Genomic DNA, 21,989 nt, shown 5'->3' on the forward strand with positions numbered 1-21,989 from the left:
TATTGCAATATTTTACTAGTAAACAGGCAGTCACAAGTGCTCTACAACATAGCTAAAACACATCAACAAAGCCAATAGCTCTGGCAAAACACATATAAGATCCCAAAGGTGAGACCAATTGGCTATGAAAAATGCTTGTTTAAGAGCAGGAAGTGGTCTCACTGACCTCTGCCTACTCTTCAAAAAAATGAAAAGGAAACTTTTCATATTTCTTTTTTTAATGCATCCCATTTTCCTTCAATGAAAACGGGCTGAATTAAAAAAAAATGCTTTATTTAAAAAGCAATCACAGACATGGTGGTCTTTCTGCACGTGACCTCGTGCTTCATCCCTTCCACACCCAGAAGACCGAGGGGATCTGATAGAACATTATTAGTACGTATCCGTGAATTTTCAATTGAAACCCCAAACTCGAGGCTTACAGCCAACTTACTTGCTCACTTCGCACTAAGGACTTTAGTGCGGGAAACGTTACCTCACCGCCTTTGTGTTTATCCGGTCCTGAGCCCTATCGGGTTGGAATTATCACTGACTGAGCGCCCTGAAGAGTCGTAGGCGGATTGTGCCACATACGACGAAACACGTGTCGGCTGGTCCTTTTTGTGTCCGAACATTAAAGAAACACTCTACGACAACGTTGATCTATCCTGTCTCAATACTTGAATTACAATTGTATTTGGCATGCCTTTGTCTCCACATTTCCACTAAGCCGTTTCTAACTCCATTTTTTACTTATTTAGAGTGTGCATGGGTACTGTGTTTTATGGTGGTCTGCTGACTCCACCATCCCTCTCATTACAGGCCATTCCCAATGAGTTACAATTTGCGACCTGCCTCATGAAAATTGATGAGATAGGTCAATTGCAACCCTATTAAGAATCGCAAACAGTGTCTGAGGCACTGTTGTTCAGCGCATTTTGTGAGTTCCTAATTACGAGTTGCAAAAAGTTGCAAATACTAACTCACAATTTTTTTTCTTTGTACGTAAACAAAATATAAATGTTTTGCACAACACTAGAGCACTATTTCACTGAAGAGTGCAGCAGATGCGTACTATGCAAAAGGAAGTCACAAGCAATAAACATCTGGGCGCAGAGTTTGTGACACCTGATCAGGTCTTTCTGCTGGATCAGTATCGGAGCAGGAGCCTACATAAGCCACTGAATCATACAGCACCCAACGCAGCACAAATCACAACCATTGACTCAAAAGAGTGCTCCGTGTAGCACCTAGAGTAACTGCAGTCTTAAAACAGTACCCAGGACAGCACCAAGAGCAGGCAATCCATTAAAACAGCTCCCAATATAATGCAAATACCAACTACTGTGTTAAAACAGCACTCAATTCACTGCCAGTAGCAGCCCCAGGCTTAATATGGTACCCCCAATATAGGACGAAGAGCAACCAGCCAGTGTACAAAAACAGGGCCAGGTGAAGTGCTGGGCTCAGTTGTCATGCTTAAAAAGCGCCAAGGAATGTCACTGCTAAAAAATCAAAATAATAAAATAAGAGTAACCAGTGAATTTAAATAGCACAATGCAGCACCTCTACTGGCCACTTCCAGTACATCCCCTGAATTAGACGTACAGTGCCTTGTAAGGTTCTGCACTGCCTTTTAATGTTTATTCCTTGCTATCTCATTGTGTCCAGTCCGACAAATCACAATAACTTGTATTTCCTCAGTAGATTTCATTTGTAAAGGAATGTAAAAATGTAAGGAAACCTGTGAGGTACTCAGCATTGTTATCTCAAAGTCTGTTATGAAGTTCTCTGGTTATACTGAATAAGCAGCTACCTACATCATTATCATATGAAATCTCTTTATTGATATCATAACTACAATTTCAGAATTGCCTTATTAACCTTCTTACTTTTTCAAATTTGCCTGAAAATGCACCATTTGCCCATCGTTTTTTCAAAATGTATTCGGTGGGAGAACCCCCAAGAGTCCCCTTATGACAGGCAGGCTCGCTTACTATGCTCGTTCGATGCATTTCATGCGTCCCATACTTTTCCAACTCACCACTTACAAATGTCACCAGCCACCACTGCATGCCATATTATACTAGCATGACTAACCTCATGCCGTCATACACATTCACAGCATCATACATGTCAAAGTTTCAGTTGGAGTCATAAATGCCACAGGGAAAAGAATAATTGTACCCAGATGGCTGCAGGAGAATCTTTCATGTAAGTATTTAAATAAACTCATACTTGTATCAATGTTAGTAAGAGTAGACTTCTTTCCCTATTTAGGCCACTATTCAACCGTTTCATCAGGACAGCCTGGTGAGATTATTTGCTTATCATGACCAGGGATTGGTCAGATTATCATGTCCCAACAGTCAAACACACATCAGAATGTTACCAGCGATGAAAACAAAGTGAAAATCCTCGTTAAACTCCCCCCACAAACGATGGTGCATGAAATAATAATCTGGGTCTATATGTATATACTACTACTATTCCAATGTATCCATGTTCTTTAGGAAAGGTCAGAAAAAAGGAGAATGCTTGCTCCTGCTTGTTGCTACTTTGTCAGATTAATTCAGTCTACCTCTATGTGTCCTGTCTTCTTTTACTTTTTCTTGTACAATAAACAATGAGGGTTACCCTAGTCACCTCTCTCTTTATCTTCCTATAGTATGACTGCAAATTGGTTTTGGAATTGGTTCAACTTCCTGGACCATAGCTTAGTAAATTGCACACAATGTGTGTGAAGAAGAACTGCCCTGGACCCTCTTGCTTTAACCGCTACCGCGCTAGCGGGTTTTCCCGCTGTGCGCTGAAAATTCAAAAAACCCGCGTTACGTGACAAAGCCAGCTCGTCATGCGCGTAGCGCAGGTAACGCCCATAACGAGCTGGCTTTGTCATCCGCATCAAAGGGGTTAAAGAAAGGGGTGAAGTAGGCACTCTACAGGCCCCTCTTGGGTCAGGGATGATTACTTCAATCCCTTTTTTATAAAACATTTTAATGTTTTTGTCAAATATTGCAGTAAAGGATAAGGCAACAGAAAGGCGTAGCTTGAATGAATGAAACACAGAATTTCCATTCCCATTTGAGACTCCCACAGTGCCCAACCAGCACACAAAACAGCTGTTATTGCAGTTCCTCCCCTTCCTTTCCCCCAGTTCATGGTTTAGTGGTATACGTCTTGATTTTCTCATCCAAAGAGCAATGTGGATTGCTATCCCTTCTTGATGTATAAAACGGCTGCAGTAGCTCTTAAACCCAGATTATATTCTTGCTTACTCCTGGATATTGGGAATCTGGCAGGATCTTGACTTCAGAGCAAGCTCCATCCATCAAGCTGACATCATGAGAATCAGTACTTACTCCAAGCCTCCTGACAGGTGCAGTCAAGCTCCTAAACAGGCAGGTAGGTATCTTTCTTTTTCAAGTCACAACAGCATGGTGACATGCAAGACCACACCTGAGGCCTAATTTAGAGTAGGGCAGATGACCTGTCCGCTGGTGAGGTCAGTGGAGGCTATTGTCTCCACTCTCCTAGAAGAGGACCACCCACCATATTTAAAAGTCCCCAGCATACAATAATAATAATAATAATAACAACATTTATAGAGCGAGACAGCTACCTCAAACAGAGGTGTCCCGGCGCCATAGCGGGCAGGCATGAGAGGTGCATAACCAAATGTTCTAGCCATGGCTAAAAAGCCAGGTCTTCAAGGTGTTTCTGAACACAAGTTCAGATTGGTCAGGCTCATATTAGTCGGCAGGGAATTCCACAGCCTGACCGCCACCCCGTGAAGGATCTGCCCCTAATGCATGACTTAGCATAGTGAGGTTCACAGATCAAGTTCTGAGAGTTGGACCTCAATGATCATTTTTGCTGGTAGAGGCATAACCGGTGTTTAAGGTAGCTAGGACATCTGCCATGCAGCGCCCAAAATCTCATGGTCAAGGCTTTGAACTCGATCCTTTTAGAAACTGGCAGCCAGTGGAGCTGTCTTACATGCAGAGAGATGTGGTGCCTATACGGAACTCACCTAATTAATCACGCAGCCATATTTTGTACCATTTGTAATCTCTTAATCAGATAGGCGGGTAATCCCAAGTATAGACAATTTGCATAGTCCAGGCAAGATGTCACTGTCGCATGGACAATGACTCTACGACACTCCGGCAGTAGATGTAGAAATTTCCTCAAGCTTCTCAACTTACTGAAGCATGAGGCGGCAACATGCCGTACTTGTGTTGCAGATGAAAGATCCCCTTCCCATTTTACGCCCACTTTTTTTGCCGTGTAGGTGGCAGGCCCACTTCCGCTGGTCACCAAAGTCTGGCTGCCGGAGGAGATACCTTGCCAAAGAACAACACCTCTGTCTTCTCTGCAATAAGCTTAAGTTTATTGTTGATTGTTGTTCATCCAGCAGGAGATGTCCTTCAAACATCCCTTAAACCTAGTGAAGGAGTCCGCAGAATTATCCTTGAAGGAAAACACCAGCTGGGTGTCGTCTGCGTATGACAGTGCCTTTACTTCCCAATTTGCTATGAGCAAAAACAGGGGGGCCAGATCGGTATTTAAGAGCAGCAGACTCATTGCCGATCCCTGTGGTACCCCACACCACAGTGGCTTTGGTTCCGACAGAAAGGATTGGAGAGTGACCCTTTGCGTACGGATTTTTAAGATAGGACTTCAGCCAGGTGAGGACCATTCCTCCCAGACCCATCAATTTGAGTCTATCTAACAATATTTGGTTATCCACAGTGTTGAATGCTGCGGACAGGTCCAAAAGCGCCAGTATTGCTGATGCTCCTGCGTCCACAGTCATTCTTATCGGCTTTGCCACTTCCAACAGCGCAGTCTCAGTACTAAAAGCGGACGGAAAACCGTACTGAGTGTCATGCAAAATGTCATGCCCTTCAATGAAATTAGCCAGCTGGCTCTGTACCATCTTTACCAACATCTTTGCTAGTGCTGGCAGTAGTGGGATCGGGCGATAGTTGTTAACCTCTCCCGGATCCACATTGGGCTTTTTCATAAGGGGCAATAACAACGCATGTCTCCATACATCAAGGAAAATGCCCATGGAGAGTGAGGTGTTCTATATATGATTCAGAGCGGGATTCATCAGTTGAGCCAGAGCCCTGCACAATTTAGGGGGGCAGGGATCCTCCGGGGACCCTGACTTACATCTGAGAGATTCCTGTTGGGAGATGGGGAGAAATTTTGAGAAATTGTCTTCGGTATTTCGAATTCCCATGCTTCCATTTTAGCTTCTCCATCACCGTTGTGAAGGTGTTATAGACTTTCAGGATTTTACTATCAAAAAAGTCTGATAGCTTCATAGACAATGAGGGGGACAGCTGTATCGTGCTTTCAAGCTCCACCGGCTTGGTGAAGGAGCTGACTATCCTAAAGATTCCCTTGCCTCAGGATCTTGTTCTCTTCTGTCAATCTGTTGCTATGGTGGTGGCTCCATTGAAAGTGGTAAAGCTTTGTTAATGTTTTATGCCAAGCAAATCTATGGATTGGTTGAGCTGACGAATTCTAGAATCCATCCACTCAGAGGATAGCTCACAGTCTGAAGAAAATCGCCAATGGACACCATAGATAGATTCCACTGCGCACCCTTAGGAATCTCCCTTGTAATGCCTTCTTCACTTTTTATGAGGCACAGTGCTCTTTTAAAAGGGGGAAGTAATAAGTGACAAAAGAGAGGAAGTATTATGCTTCTAGTCAACTTTATTTTGATATCTCAGTATCCATGCGATGTGGTAGTAAAATTTGCTCCACACTGCAGTCACTTTTAGAGGGCAATAATGAATGTACTTCTCATTAGTAGTTTTTTTGTTAGCCATGTTGGCCGGCCCCCTCAGATTTTGTTCTGCTTTTTCAAGAACAAACTCCCAAAAGTAGTTATTTAATATTGAGAAAAAATGTAATCTTTGAGCCAGATGTGCAGGGAGTTTTCTGCCTGTGGATGTGAGTCACTGAGTGGTATACCTGCCCTAGACTTTAATGTCGAACTTAGACGTCTAGAGGAAGGAAATTTCGTGATGGTCACGCTGCTCTAAAAAGCGCAAAGCCAAGGTTCTGTGATAGGTAACCTCACATGTCCGAAGTTTCCATCAGCAAGTGAGATGTGGTTCTGGCATCAGGAAACCAGTGTTTCCCCCAACTAGGGTGGGTGAGCTATGCGTTTCGAGGGGCAGGTGCACTGACATTTCCCAACAGTGCTCGGGCTCCACCAAACTCTAAACAACGTCCATGGGCAGAGACTGGAGAGACAATGGCAGCCGCATTGATGTTCAACTCCTAGGCTGTGTCTGGGTGTTCAAATGCAATGGCGGCCCCTCCATTTGAGGCATGAGAGCGTCACCCCACTGCTTTCTCCCAGTGCGATAAGCAGAAACATAAAAGGGTAAAACTACTATTTTATGTTTCTGCTTCTCGCACTGCGAGAAAGCAGAAGTGCCTGGAGTGCCTGGTTGGGGTCAGGTGGTCCTGCTTGAGGGCAGGGGAGAGTGGCTTGCCCACTATTGTGGGTACTGACTGTTTGGTCGGCCCCAGGGGTGTGCATGCAGCCTACATAGAGAAAATGCCCTGGCTGGGGCGCTCTCCGCTGCGCCTCACCAATCACAACGCTGTCATTGCAGCATTGTGATTGGCTTAAGGGAGGGAGGCCACCTGTGGCTGCTTCCTGTTGGGACCCCATCACTGCCAGGAGGTGAGGCGGTGCTGGACTCAGGACCCAGTAAGGTATGTTTTTTTTGTTTTATTATAACGACCCCCGTCCGTGACCCCTACCCGCAAGTTCCCTACCCGCAACTGCCATGTTCCACCTGCTGCGACTGTCCCTGGGACTGAATTCCTCCTTACGTCTCTTGTTTGCCTAGCCGCCATGTTATACAGCAGTGCCTGTTTACTGCTTGACTCCATAGTTGGGAAGCACTGGCAGATAGCAAATGTACCAATTAATAACCTGTCAAGGCTGATGGATAGGACAATAAATATTCCAGCACACGTCTCTCAGGTGTTTTTCTTCCCCATTCTGGGGCATAGGGGTCACAAGACTTACTCGGCTTCCCCGGAGAGAGACGGAACTGTCGCATTAGCGTTTCTCTTTAATGATATGCTCAGGCCACCTCGGAGATGATAACTCCCCTGCTCATCGCAGGGCATGCCGGGATGATGAGACTGCTTTATCAAGGCACCAGGGCAGCCAGCTGGCGGGAGGGAACACGAAAGAAGCACTGCACAGGCCTCAGCCCCACTGAGTGGATCCAGTGAATGATGGGTGGGGTGAAGGGAGCGAGAAGCATGCAGAGCAGTAGGGAGGGATGGAGAGTGAGGCACCTCAAAAGCGATTGAACAAGCTAGAGATAGAGAGACTTTGAGAGAAAGAATGAAAGATGGATAAAAATGGGAAGTGAATTCTCAGAATTTGGTCTTGCTGAATGGCTTTTTCAAAACTATTTAGTGAAAGACATAGGTGAGAAAAGTCCACCAACAGGACGTTAGGCACTTAGGCAAAAATGTCTCCGCTGTTTCTGACAGCAAATTATGTGTATTTGTATAAACTGGAAAGCTAATGTTTAGGGACAAAATGGTGGCATTAAATATATTGTATTCATACTTTTCTATGGTTATTCACGTTCAGATCCTGTTGTTGGTTTTGGTATGAGTGTCTGCTTAATGTTGATGCTGTTATTTTATTATTTGTTAACACACATGCCACATGGTGATACTCCAACTCTCCCCAAACTCCCTTTAAAAGCCGCTGCCCCGCTCGCTGTAAACACGTTATCATCTATAACCAACATCCACGGTGATGTGTACTGTGTCAACACTGATGTCCCATAGTGGACACTGTATGACTTCACAACATTCATTTAGGACCGGGCAAACGCAAGATGTCACCTGCATTTCGTCCTCACATTTACTTGTAGTTAAAGCAGCAGGAAATGTAAGCTGAACCTGGTTCCGGCTTCTCTTAAGTTATGATGTGTTCTGTTGAGATGTGCGGTATTTTGTGGTGGTATATTATTTGACATTTTGTTATGTTGCTTTAAGCTATGCTATGATGTGCTATGTTAAGTTACTTAAACTATACCATGCTTTGTTATGCTATGCCGAGTCAGTTGTTATGGTAATGTGTTGTGACGTGTCACATTAACCTATGTTATTTTAAGTCATAGTGTGCTATACTGGGTTGTGGTATGTTATTTAGTTGGTATTCGTTGAATAATGTTATGATATGCTTTGCTGTGTTTTGCTATTCTGCTGTACTATGCTTGCTAGGTTGAGTTATCATATGTCAAAACTTCAAAATCCTTGAATAGATTTTGAATTACCCTCTCTTATTACACAGTGCTGGGTCAAAATCTAAGTAACCTTTGCTTCCTAAATTTGTTAACACAAAGCATTTAGTATCACTACATTTACACGTCTCGTTTCTTTAGTTCTTAGAAACAGAGTTGATGCAACAGCATGCACCCTACTTTTCAGAATATTGGCAAATACGAAATCAAGATTTGTTTTATTAACTGTTTAGCAAAACGTTTTTTAATTGAGAAGTTGCACATAAAGTCTAATACTAAAGTGATAAATTAGAGACTCCTACACAACCTGCAGTATTATAATTATACACCAGAAGGACTTACACAAAGTCAAGTCTCACAGTTAGGCATCAAGAAGTGTCACACAACGTGAAATCCCACAGCTATACACCAGGAACATTTATACTTTATGTAATCTTATAGTTATGTGCAAGAAACCAATAGTTATTCTAGATTTATAATGAGTTACTAGTATAGCTTACACAGAGAATATCCTTATAGATATGCAACATGTATAGTTATTGAGTAGTCTTATACACCAGCAAACCATATACAAATTATAAAATGAACGCATACACCTGGAAGGCGAGGAACATAGAAGAGAGACATGCACGGTTGTGCGGGTGTTTGACAGGGACATAGCAAGGCAATGAACATAGAAGGGAGATGTACAGGGGTGTGATGCTGCTTGACAGGGAAATAGCAAGGCAATTAACAATTGATTTATTAACCTTCCTGCTTTCTCAAATTTGCTTAAAAATGCACCATTTGTCCACTCTTTTTTCAAACCCCCCTCAGGGGGAGAACCCCCAAACCTTCTGTAGGTTGTTTGGGCTCGCTCGTTACGCTCGCTCGCTGCAGTGCAGCACAATTATTTTTTTACGCCACACCACTTTCAAATCTCACCAGCCACCACAGTTCAAATGACGACGGACTGGTGAGCCAAGTGCAGCCCGAGAGAAGCAGTGTTTACATCCCTCTGCTGGCCAAAATTTGATGCCAGACCTTTCAGATCGTCTACAGCATCCAAGAGTGTATCTGCTCCTTCAATTCTGAATCCTGCATTTCTGGAAGATGGCTGTAAACCTTGTCCTTGTTCTGAGTACATTTGCCCGGAAATGAAAACAAATGAGTTGGAGGACCAGCACTCACTAATGAAACCGTGTAAGTAGGTTGACATAATACTGCACTGTGGAAAAGGCCCTGAAGCATAAAGCAATCTAACAGGTCCAGTGAGTGGTATTCATGCATTAGCAAGGTGAACTTTCTGAAAGTGGTCTTTGTGCACATGTTGTTGTTGCTTGATTAAGTAAAATAATATGCAATTACACATACTTACTCAAAAGTCAAAACCTGCATTTGGCGATATACTTTATATGTGTCTTTGTATCAATTCAGGACGCATAGACATGATTTGCCCTAAAAAAAAAAGATCAAGCAACAAAAATGCAGCATTGCATTCTGGTTGTGCACCTTCCTGTTCACTTGCTCCACTTTTTTGCTAGTAGCAGCTCGTAATTACATGATGTGGCTTAATAGCATTATTTCAGTATTTTTTTGTGTAGCAAGAGTAATGAAAATTTACTGATATACACAAGATTACTCCAGTGTAATGTACATTTTGCACAGAGAATCCACTATCTCCTGTTGCTGAGATTTATCTGCATTCATCCACATAGTCTATAGCACTGAGGTGCACATTAGCAACAGCTGCATGAAATGTACAGTGGAAGCAGATCTGGTTTATGAATGTTGTTCCATATAAAAAATTATTTTACAAATGTCGCGAAAACACATGCATGGAAGAAAAGAACAGAATGCCATTAAAAGCATACACCATACTAAGGGGCTCATTAGGATAGCGGTTTTTCCGCATCCTCTGGGCCGGCGGAATCCACCGCCGGCCCGGAGGATGCGGAAAAACCGCAGCGGACCAACCAAAGACCCACCGCCACATTAGGATGGCTGGTGGGTCCTGTTTTCCGTCCGCAGCTTTTCCGCCGCGGTTGGCTTACAACCGCGGCGGAAAAGCTGTAATATGGTGACGGTGTCTCTCAGACACCGTCCACCATATTAGGATGCACAGAAAGAAATGCTTTTACACGGCGGATATTCCGCCGTGTAAAAGCATACGGTGCTTCACTGCGGGGGCCCGTTGCGGGCCCCCTGGGTAAAGGGGGGGTGGGGGGTGCACATGGGGGGTACCTATGGTACCCCCCTGCATATGTATGCAGCAATCGGCAGGCACCGCGCGGTGCCTGCTGCTTGTTGCATACATATGCAATGTATGCTTTTTTAACATTGCGGCGGGTGCAGCTTGAAGCTGCACAAGCCGCAATGTTAAATATCCAGGATGTGACCGCCAGGGTGGCGGTCACATCCTAATTTGCACGGAGGGACCGCCGCAGCCCATGCGGACGGTCCCTCCTACTCTAGGGTGGCGGACGGACGCAAGTCCGTCCGCCATCCTAATGAGCCCCTAAATGTCTACGAATGCTAGTGCACCATAGCAGACAAAATCAGAGGACCGGCTATATGCTAACTGGATGGCAGAATTGACTGAATATTGATTCCTGCTTTGTTTTCTAGGCTGCTCCATAGATGGCAAGTTGCGTCCATTCGGTTCAACAACTAGAACGAAGAAATGCATGAGTTGCTCCTGTTCGTCATCAGGCGCAGAATGCTGTTCCCTGTAAGTGTTATGAAAAACAAGAAATATAAAAATGCAGAGTAACATGTATGTATGTATTTCATAATGTCCAGAAGGAATGCTGTAGCTGCTTTCTAGTGCTAGATTGATTTTTTGTAGCGCGCTGCACTAGAGGAGTCGACGATGAGTCTCCATGTGTTCTTCTAAAGCAGAAGTGTTTATACCGGAGGAGGGAGGGGCGGCACCCCCTGGGGGCATGAATTGACCTCAGAGGGGCACTAAGCACTGTTCAAGAGGAGCACCATTCTAAAAGGAGTGATGGGCTGTTAGGTAAAAAGCAGAATGTCAGTGAGGCACTCTATGTCAGTAGCATCGTTTGTCACGTATGACCTGGGGCTAGAAGTAGGTTTCAAGGGGCGGAAAAGGGGTGGGGGGTAGATATTGGCAAGGGGCAAGGCGCACCCCCGTTTCGGATCACACGGTGGATGATACTTTTACAATTTAGGGAGACCAGGCTGCAAATAGCATGTTTGCAATCGTAATTGAGTGCATTTTTGAAAGGGATACGTAAACATAATACATAATAGTAACGTTTGAATTACTAATTATGTTGAGGGCCTGCAGTTTTAAAAGAATTGAGTGAAAATAAATTGTTCATTCTGGGCGTTCCTAATAAAATGTCTTTAGAACATTTGAAGAGCACTGTTTTTAAGTGCGTGGTATCGATGAGAACGAAAGAATCAGAAAAGAGAGTTCCCACAAAAGATTTTCCCCCAACAATATATATCTTTCCGAAACTGTAGGAGTGAGTTCATTTAATTAAATGAGGAATAAGTTCACCAGTCTTCTTGAATGGATGGTTAAAGGAAGGGATGACCTGAAGAGTCAGATGGCTGCTACTTAGTACCAGTGAACAGAGAATCTCTAGCCCTGAGCTGGCAGATGATGCAAGGCTAATGCATGTTATGTTGTGTTGTGTTGTGTTGTGTTGTGTTATCCGATTTGTAAAGCTCTTGATCACCCGAAGGTGTCCTGGCGCTAATAATGTAAGAGGGGAAGGTATCAGAACAAAGACTAGTGAAACAGATGTGTTCTTAAAAATCTGTGGAATTTAAGACATTGTGGCTCAGGGAGGATGGAGGGTGGAAGGGCATTCCAGGCCTGGCTGTGATCACAGGAAAGGAATGCCCATCAGCCGGCGTTCTGCAAAACCTAGGAGCTGACCCAAGGTAAACAGTAGAGCAGCACAGGGCTTAGGAAGAAATATATCTCGGAAAGAGAGAGGGGATATAATTCCGGAAACATTGCACAGCCAGTAGGGTTAGTTTAAAGGTAATCCTGGCGACCCCCTTCTGGATTGTGATGCATGGGTTATTGTTCTGAACTAAGTGACCATCAAACTATGACCTGCTGCACCCATTGTAGGTGCTCGATAAGTGTAAATTGGAGGCAGAAACAGGATGATTTGCAATAATTGATTGAGTCAAAAAATGATTTATGCCCCTATCACCAAGGCTTGACTTTTCAGGTCAAGAAAGGCTGTTATGGACTTTGTGTGTTTAGTGGGTGCACCGTCTTTGAACTACAGCCCCTCCTTGGGCGAAGATACTTGATAGGCATATTATGGTCTAATAGAACGCCCAGAATTATCACCCTAGGAATATCTTCGAGAAAGACAGGAAGGAGCAGAGGAGTCTGAAGAGGCTGGAAAGTCAAACTCTCTGTTAGTCCAAAGAAGGTATGTTGAGTCGGGTAAACTTTTGCTGCAGTTAGCTATTTTTCATCCAAATGCATCCCTTCTTAAAGCAAGTGAGTAAATGCAAAGGACCCAAGGATGGGGAATAATTTGATGAAAAGGTGCATATCATCAGCATAGAATTCACTTAAAATGGGAAATTTAGCTGGGAAGTCCAATAGGATCGCTACAGAAATGCTGAAAACTGCTTTGAGAAAGGTGAGCCCTGGAAGAGAGACACCCAAGGAGCCTGTTGTGAGGGCCCATTAAAAAGAAGCAAAACTAGGAAATTATGGAGCAGGTAGTGTTTGTCCAGCTGTATGCCTGGTCCTCAATCAAAGGGCAGCAAAGAGTGCAAGTATAATACATGGGACACACGTTGCTTTACCCAACTTCTTCAAAGCATCTTTGCAAAAGTCCTCTGGGATGTTAGTGTTCAATAGCCTGTTTAAACAGTCAACAAATTTACTCTAGGTATTCAATATTATGTTTATTGATACGAGCTAAAACTATTTATGGGGTTTCAAAATTCTTACGGCTCAGAGCTATAGGAGTTACCAGGGTCTGAAATAACCTACAGTTAAGAATTACTTAGAAAGAAATCCAATCCACATGTATCCCTTTCCTCAATTTTGCCTCCCATCCAAAGGGGGTTGAGAAGGAATGTAAAAGGGTAAGGGACACATTTGCACTATTTTGTTCACTTTTAAAGACTAAGGAGCATATCTACAAGTTCCTATCACCACCGGAGCGTCACTTTTTTGATGCTCCTGTGGCGTAGCGCCATTTCTCTTATTTACAAGGTGGTGATAAGACACTTAATGCAGCTGAACAAAACCTTTTAAATATGCCCCTTTCTGCCGCAGTCCTCTGTGGCAAAAGGGCGTGCAATTGGTGCTGCAGTGGGCATTCCACCGCAGCACCCATTGCTTTTTGATGCTGCCCCAGATTTGCAAAGCTGAGGTAGCGCCAAAAGAACAAGTTACTTACCTTCGGTAACGCTTTTTCTGGTAGATACAATATCTGCCTGTGGATTCCTCACCTTGTGATTCCTCACCTTGTGAATATCCCCTTGCGTCAGCAACATTCAGAATTTTTCTTCGCAGCACGCCGGCGTGGACGACGTCACAGGAGCACGGCATCGCGCGCGACTCCGTCTGACGTCACCGACTCCTTATTAGACCCACGTCGGCGTGATGACGTCAGTTCCGCCCTTTTTTCCGTGCCTTCGAGGCACCCGGACGTATATGCATATATACAATGTACACAGTACATACAAACCAAAATAGCACACAGTGCATAGCAAAGATATCAAAACCCAAAATATATACAAACAATAAAACCAGGTATATCAGCGTGGACAACGGGGAGGCGGGTGGGCATGTGAGGAATCCACAGGCAGATATTTTATCTACCAGAAAAAGCGTTACCGAAGGTAAGTAACTTGTTCTTCTGATAGATACATCTGCCGTGTGGATTCCTCACCTTGTGAATAGAGTCCCACAGCAGTCCCCACTTCCGGAGGAGGGTGACCACGCTGCTATACCAGGAAATCTTGGAGAACAGAGCGCGCGAAGTGGCCGTCCCTCCTCACCTCAGAATCCAAGCAGTAATGCTTCGCGAAAGTGTGGAGGGAGGCCCAAGTCGCAGCCCTGCAAATGTCCTCAACAGGAACACCTCTAGACAAAGCAGATGTTGCAGACTTTGCTCTAGTTGAATGTGCTCTAATACCCTCAGGAGGGTCCTTACCCGACAAAGAGTAGCAAATCTTGATGCACAGGATTATCCACCTGGAAAGTGTGCGCTTGTGCACCGCTCTGCCCTTCTTGCAGCCAGCAAAACCAATAAACAGCTGGTCATCCATCCGGAAGTCTTTAGTTCTGTCCAGATAAAAAGACACCGCCCTCTTAGGGTCCAAACGGTGAAGTCTCTCCTCCTCCTTGGAAGGGTGAGGGGGAGGATAGAATGTAGGAAGGGTAATGGATTGTCCTAGATGGAAGGGAGTTACCACCTTAGGCAGAAAAGCAGCCCTGGTCCTAAGAACCAGCCTTTCAGCATGAATGGTCAGGAATGGGGGTTTGGAACTAAGAGCCTGAAGCTCACTCACCCTCCTTGCCGAGGTGATTGCTACTAAGAAGACCGTCTTGAAAGACAAAAGCCTCATGGGACACTTGTGTAAGGGTTCGAAGGGGGAACCCATCAAATAGGTTAACACAAGATTCAAATCCCAATGAGGAATAACAAAAGGAGTAGGAGGGAATCTATTAGTGAGTCCCTTCAAAAATCTTAAAACCACTGGAGACTTAAAAAGAGAAGGCTGATCCGGCAAACAAAGAAAAGCCGACAAAGCCGAAAGATACCCCTTGACCGTGGCAACAGCAAATCCTTGCTGCGCCAAAGAAAGAGCAAACTGCAAAATGTCAGACAAATGAGCCTTCAAAGGGTCAACATCTCTCTCCCTACACCAAGAGACAAATTTAGACCACCTATACGAATAAATGGACTTAGTGGAGTCACGCCTGGCAGAAAGAATGACATCCACCACATCGTGAGGGAGAGAAAAGGAATTCAAGTTGCCCCGTTCAATCTCCAGGCATGAAGGTGTAATGTCTGGAGGTGGGGGTGTAGAACCTGCCCCTCCATCTGAGAGAGGAGGTCTGCCCTGTGAGGGAGACGGAGCGGCGGGTGAGAGGAGAGGTGGAGAAGGTCTGTGTACCACACCCTTCTTGGCCAGTCCGGGGCGACCAATATGACTTGGGCCCGGTCCTGGCGAATCTTCCTCAAAACCCGAAGAATCAAGGGTATGGGAGGAAACGCGTAAAGAAGTTGATTTTTCCAACTCAACTGAAACGCGTCCCCCAAGGCTCCTTGCATCGGAAACTGGAGACTGCAGAATGACAGGCAGTGAGCATTCTCGCGAGTGGCGAACAGGTCCACCCGAGGAGTCCCCCACATCTGAAAGATGTCGTGAACCACCTCCGGGTGAAGCCTCCACTCGTGGTCGGCAGAGAACTGCCGACTGAGACTGTCTGCACGAACGTTCAGTACTCCGGCCAGATGATTTGCCATCAGACAAATCTGATGATCCTGAACCCAGGACCAGAGACGCAGAGCCTCTCTGCAGAGACACTGCGACCCTACTCCTCCCTGTTTGTTGACGTACCACATCGCGGTCGTGTTGTCCGTCAGGACTTGAACTGACTGACCGCGAAGGGAAGGGAGGAAGGCCTTGAGCGCTAAACGTATCGCCCGCAATTCTAGAAGGTTGATATGAAGCAACCTTTCCTCTGGAGACCAAAGCCCTTTGACCTCCAGGTCCCCTAGATGAGCACCCCACCCTAGAGTGGATGCATCCGTTATCACTGTGGCCACCGATGGAGGAAGTTGAAAAGGCTTTCCTTGAGACAGATTGCCTTCCACGCCCCACCAAGACAGATCTGCTGCAGTTTCTCCCGAGATCCTCACTGACTCCCCGAGATCTCCGTTGTGCTGATACCACTGCCTGCGGAGGCACCACTGGAGTGCCCTCATGTGCCAGCGTGCATGATCGACCAACAGAATGCAAGAAGCCATCAGACCGAGCAGACGAAGGACCTTCAGGACTGGAACAACCGCTCCATTGTAAAATAAAGGAATCATTTCCCGTATGTCGTGAATCCTTTGAGGTGGAGGGAATGCACGACATACAGTAGTGTCCAGTACCGCACCTATGAACAGGTTGCGCTGGGAGGGCACCAGGTGAGACTTGGGTACATTTATCGAAAAACCCAACCTGTGTAACAACTGAGTTGTCTCTTGCAGATGATGAAGCACATTCTCCGGCGACTCCGCTTTGATCAGCCAGTCGTCCAGATAGGGGAACACAGGAATCCCCGATCTTCTGAGATGCGCAGCCACCACTGCCATCACCTTGGTGAAAACTCGAGGCGCAGTAGTAAGCCCAAAAGGAAGGACCGCAAACTGGTAGTGTTGCGATCCCACCGTAAAACGGAGATACTTTCTGTGCGACTTCGGGATTGGGATGTGAAAATACGCATCCTGCAAGTCGATCGACACCGTCCAGTCTTCTTCCATCAGCGCTTGAAGAACCTGTGCAAGTGTGAGCACTTTGAACTTCTCCTGTTTGAGATAGAGGTTCAAAATCCTGAGGTCCAGGATTGGCCGTAGTCTGCCATTCTTCTTGGGTATCAGGAAATACCGGGAGTAGCACCCCTGACCCCTTTCCTGCTCTGGAACCACCTCTATCGCACCCTTTCTGAATAGTGCCAGGACTTCTTCCTGCAGGAGAAGAAGATGGTCCTCCGAACAATAACCTTGGCAAGGAGGGTAATTGGGAGGGAACTCCTGAAAAGGAAGTGCATACCCATTTTCTACGAGATTGAGAACCCAAAGATCTGATGTAACCGATTCCCAATCTCGTAGAAAATGAGTAAGCCGACCCCCTACAGGACCCACATGATCCAGAATGGTGGATCTAGGGCTGCTTTGCTGATGTAGGTGGGGGTTGGGTATTATTGGAGGAAGTAGAGGAAGAGGAGAGCTGACGACCACGTCCACGACCCTTCTGTCTACCTCTATAAGATTTGTACAGAGGGTTCTGCTGCTGCTGCTGTTGTTGCTGACCTTGTCTGAAGGGACGAAAAGAGGATCTACCAAACCCTCTAAACTTCTTAGTGGTAGAACCTCTTGTCTGGAGACCCAAAGATCTTGCAGTAGCACGGCTATCTTTGAATCTCTCCAAAGCCACATCCGCCTTCTTCCCAAAAAGGCCTGTCCCATCAAAAGGCAAGTCCAACAACGTGGATTGTACATCTGCAGAGAAATCGGAGGATTTCAGCCATGCTGCCCTTCTGGTGGCAACAGTAGAGCCCATAATCCTGGCAACAGAGTCTGCTGTGTCCATGCCACTCTGAATTACCAAGCGGGCTGCAGCTTGAGTATCGGAGACCACTTCATTAAAGTTCTTTCTGTCATCCTCTGGAAGCTTAGATGACAACTGCTTCACAGAGTCCATCAACGCATGAATATATCTCCCCAAAAGGCAAGTAGCATTAGTAGATTTTAGAGCCATGCTACCTGAGGAGAAAATCTTCTTTGCAGACTGATCCAACTTTTTGGAGTCCTTGTCTGCTGTTACCTGAGAAAAAGAACCTGCAGACCTGTTGGAACAAGCGGCCTGTACCACAAGACTCTCTGGTGAAGGATGTGAAGAGAGAAACTCAGGGTCACCAGGTGCCACCCTGTAGCGTCTTGCCACAGACCTTGAAACAGCAGGAGCAGTCAACGGTCTCTTCCAGACCTCCTTCATCGGATCAGTTAAAGCCTCAGTAAATGGAAGTGTAGGTTCTATAATAGAAGAAGGAGAATGTAAAACCTCTGTGAGGATGTTAGGTTTATACTCAACAGTAGGTAAGGTCAGATTGAGTAGATCTGCAGCCTTTCTAATAACAACATGGTAGGGAGCCACGTCCTTAGATGGTGCATCAGAAACAGATGGTAAACCCCACTCAGGAGAGAGTTCCAGACCACTAGCACTATGTAGGTCTTCAAAACAGTCACCTTGATCTAAAAGTTCACCTTCTTCAACATCAGACTCTTCACATCTCTTTTCCTCCAAGAGACGCTGAGCTCTGCGTCTCGACCATTCCACACGAACCGAAGTCGATGGATCCGGTAACGACTCCGACGGAGCCGGGTCCGACGTCGAACGAGGAACCGGGGCAGATGGAGGACGAGACTCACGGATCGGCGTGGTACCTCGATCCAAATTACGAGGTCGATCCGGAGCCGGCGAAGCCGTATGCGGAGTCGAAGACCTCGGTGGAGCCGTACCGAGCCAATGTGTGTAAGGCGCCGGCATAAACGGCATAAAAGGAGCTGGAGCATAACTCTGAGGAATGCCCAAATTGAAAAACAATGGACCCATGGGACCAGCCGGCGCACCAGTGGGGTACATTGCTCTCGAATAAACTCCAAACATCGCATTAAGGAAATGCGAGGGGTCCTGCCCTGGACCAGGAAAGGGAGGATACGAACCTACTGGATGTTCTGGAGGAGGATGTTCTGACATCGGTTCATTTCGACCCTCTTGATCTACAGGGGCTTCTACCGGAGTCGGAGCTCGAGGAACTTCCTCTTCATCTTCATGCTCCGAAGAATGGTGCGACACCGGATCCGGTTCTTGCTCTGGAACCGGGGAGCCTCCGATAGACTGTAAGGGAGAAGGAGATATGAAGTCCTTGTGATGTTTACGAGACGTCTTCTTCGAATCCGAAGAATCTTTCCCAGAATGATATCTGGAACTGTGTTTTCTCCTCTTGTGTTTCCTCTTTGAGGAGCTCGAAGCATGACCCGAAGCCGACTTGGATCCAGACCTTGACCTCTCTCTGGATCTCGACCTCGCTCTGGACTTCGATCTCGAAGCCGACCTCGACCTCGACTTCGAACGCGACTTCTGTCTCGACTTCGAGCGTCTCGACGTCGACCTCGAAGATCTCCCAGTCTCTCTTCCCTTTACCTTCGCAAGAAGAAGTTTTGCTTCACGTTCACGTAACGCCTTAGGATTCATCTTGAAGCAGGATCGACAGTTCTTAACATCGTGGTCCGATCCAAGACACCATAAGCAATCGTTATGAGGGTCGGTGATCGACATCATACGAGCGCAAGATCCACATTGCTTGAATCCTGTCTTCCTCGACGACATTCTCGACGAAGAAGGAGTAAACAAAGATGAAATAGTAATACTATAACTAGTAGAAGATACAAAGTATCGCAGAAGATCCCAGAAACCGTTAGCGTCGACGACGCGGAAAAAAGGGAACTGACGTCATCACGCCGACGTGGGTCTAATAAGGAGTCGGTGACGTCAGACGGAGTCGCGCGCGATGCCGTGCTCCTGTGATGTCGTCCACGCCGGCGTGCTACGAAGAAAAATTCCGAATGTTGCTGACGCAAGGGGATATTCACAAGGTGAGGAATCACAAGGTGAGGAATCCACACGGCAGATGTATCTATCAGAAACGAACACCAAATATTACCTTGTCTTTGAATGGCAATACGAGGAGAAATTATTAATTCCTCCTCATTTTTTTGCTCTTTCTATGTGTGCTGCATTCTGCTTGGTTATGTGAGGGAAGGTGTTCTTCCTGCACATAAACCATTGCCTCTGCAGCGCAGGCACCCTTGCCACAGGGTGGCACGGGGCCTGAGCTTGCGTTAGGCAGCTTTCTTTTTGCTCCAGTGCTCGGGGAAACATAGATTTGTGCTATATTCTTGTGACTACTGCGCATCCCGGGGTTTAAAAAATTTCAGAGTGAGGCATTGCCAAATTTGGCGTAGCACGGCTCTCTGACATTTTTTGCAAATATTACCCTAACTGTCCCAAATTAAGGATCCATGTGATAGCCTGTTTTATTATCCTGACACACCTGTTTTATTTTCCTGGGTGGGAGATCTGAGTTACAAGCCTCCTGACAAGTGGTTTATATGAGTACAGAGTGGTGCTCAGGTACAGATTGCTGCATTTTTTTGGGACGATTGAGATTTATGCAAAGAGGTACTCCTTTTAACATGGGTGGATACCCCTCTCAAGACGAGGGAATGACACTTAGAATGGTACGTGTCAGCTGATTACAGTTTTGGAGCACAATTCGTTTTATCTAACAGTGTGGGCAGTCTGCCTACTGGGCCCCCTCAGTCTCCTGGTTGTATGTGAAGCTTATATGAGAATAATATGATACATGTGGGCCCCACCTGCATGTGTGTTGCCCCTTAGGCTGTAAAGTGGTTTACAGGAATTGGTGGAAGTTAGCGTTTACTGTCTCTCCTCTCCTTGCAATCCCCTGAACACTGCAAGCTGCTCGTTAGATGTGGCATTCCTCTAGAATTCTTGAAGCTTTTTGTTGAGTGGGTCTGAGCCAAACCTTTCTGTTACGTTGCTAGTGAATCATCTACAGAAACAAATTGCCACAAAGCAAGGCCTATTTTGACTCAACATATTTTACAGTGAAAGGGCTGCCTGCCCTACCACATATCCTGTTTTTTGCCCCAATTGAGAAAAGTAATCTGAAAGACAGGACACAATTTCAGAATGCCATTTTTCCATGAAACTGGTTGCCACGAAGCAAATACATGCTGAAATAATATGTGTTGTAAATGTATTAGTAGAAAAAAGTTTGGGGCTGGATTTAAATATGAGTGCACTGTTGCATTTGAGCCAACTGCACACCTGTGGAGGTAGAGCCGACGTTTAAAGCTCATACTCGCATGTTTGTTATGTTATGTTATGTTATGCAGATTTGTAAAACACTGTCACCCGGGAGGGTATTCTAGCACTGCGAAGGTGTAAGTCTGTGCACACCTAAAGCCTAGTGGGACTAATTGAAAAGGCCAGACCTACAGTTTCTTGCCGAATTCAAGAAGTGAGGAAGAGGCTCTTACGTGCACAGGCAGGTCATTCCTTGCTTTAGGAGTGATGTAGTAGAAGGCTTGACTGCCAGATGTGATTTTCCGTGTGTGTGTGTGATTTGTGAAAAAATTAGTCAGGACAAGCGGAAGTGTCCGGAAGGTTTTTTTAAGTTTGAGTTTATTGAAAAACAAACAGATCAAAAATGAAGAAAACAGTTAAAATGTTACAATCATACATATTGTACGAAAAGAAAACTATAAACTGGCAAATGTAATACGAAATATAGAAAATGCAAAGAAGAAAATGAATCAAAATATTCCCACAGAAATATCATCGTAAGCATAACAATATCTAAAAATAAGAAAAGTCAAATAAAACAACAATCAAAGATAATTTGTAACTAGTTAACAAAAGTGGTAAAAAAGGGCAGTGTTGGGAATTCAGGGTGGTTTCTGTACTTCATCTGAATTCAATTTAGACGTGGTGGATGAAGAAGCAACTAAAGATAAGTAATTAGTTAGGGGGAGTCAGAGGAGATCTCTTTTGATAGCCAGAGAAATGGGCGAAACATAATTAGTATCCAGGCGATGATGGAAACAGACCGCATTCTACCAAGAGGGAAAGGTGACATTATTTGCCTGTTTCCAGTTGGAGGTGATGAGATGAAGAGCAATAGCAATCAAAAGGTCGAGGAGCTTGTATTGTTGTGAAGATTGGGGCCAAAGAGGGGAAAGAGTACCCAGAAAAATGTGAGTAATGAAGAAATTTGGACAATAATAATAGTTTGAATTTGGGACCAAATAAGTTTCCAGAACTGGAGAATGAGAGGGCTTTCAAAAAGCATATGTTTTAAATCAGCAGCAGGGCATGAGCAAGACCAACAAGTAG

At 45.3% G+C, this 21,989-nt stretch overlaps 1 long non-coding RNA gene across 1 annotated transcript in view; it reads left to right on the plus strand.

Moving 5' to 3' along the window:
- The window catches only part of LOC144753353 (uncharacterized), a 149,061-nt gene that overhangs the window by 53,524 nt on the left and 73,548 nt on the right, over positions 1-21,989 (plus strand). The window contains exon 2 of the long non-coding RNA XR_013594314.1: positions 10,899-11,001. This is a non-coding gene — a long non-coding RNA (uncharacterized LOC144753353). The remainder of the gene's footprint in view (positions 1-10,898; positions 11,002-21,989) is intronic.

The sequence above is a fragment of the Lissotriton helveticus genome, chromosome 5_1 (assembly GCF_964261635.1).
Source record: "Lissotriton helveticus chromosome 5_1, aLisHel1.1, whole genome shotgun sequence".
NCBI lineage: Eukaryota > Metazoa > Chordata > Amphibia > Caudata > Salamandridae > Lissotriton > Lissotriton helveticus.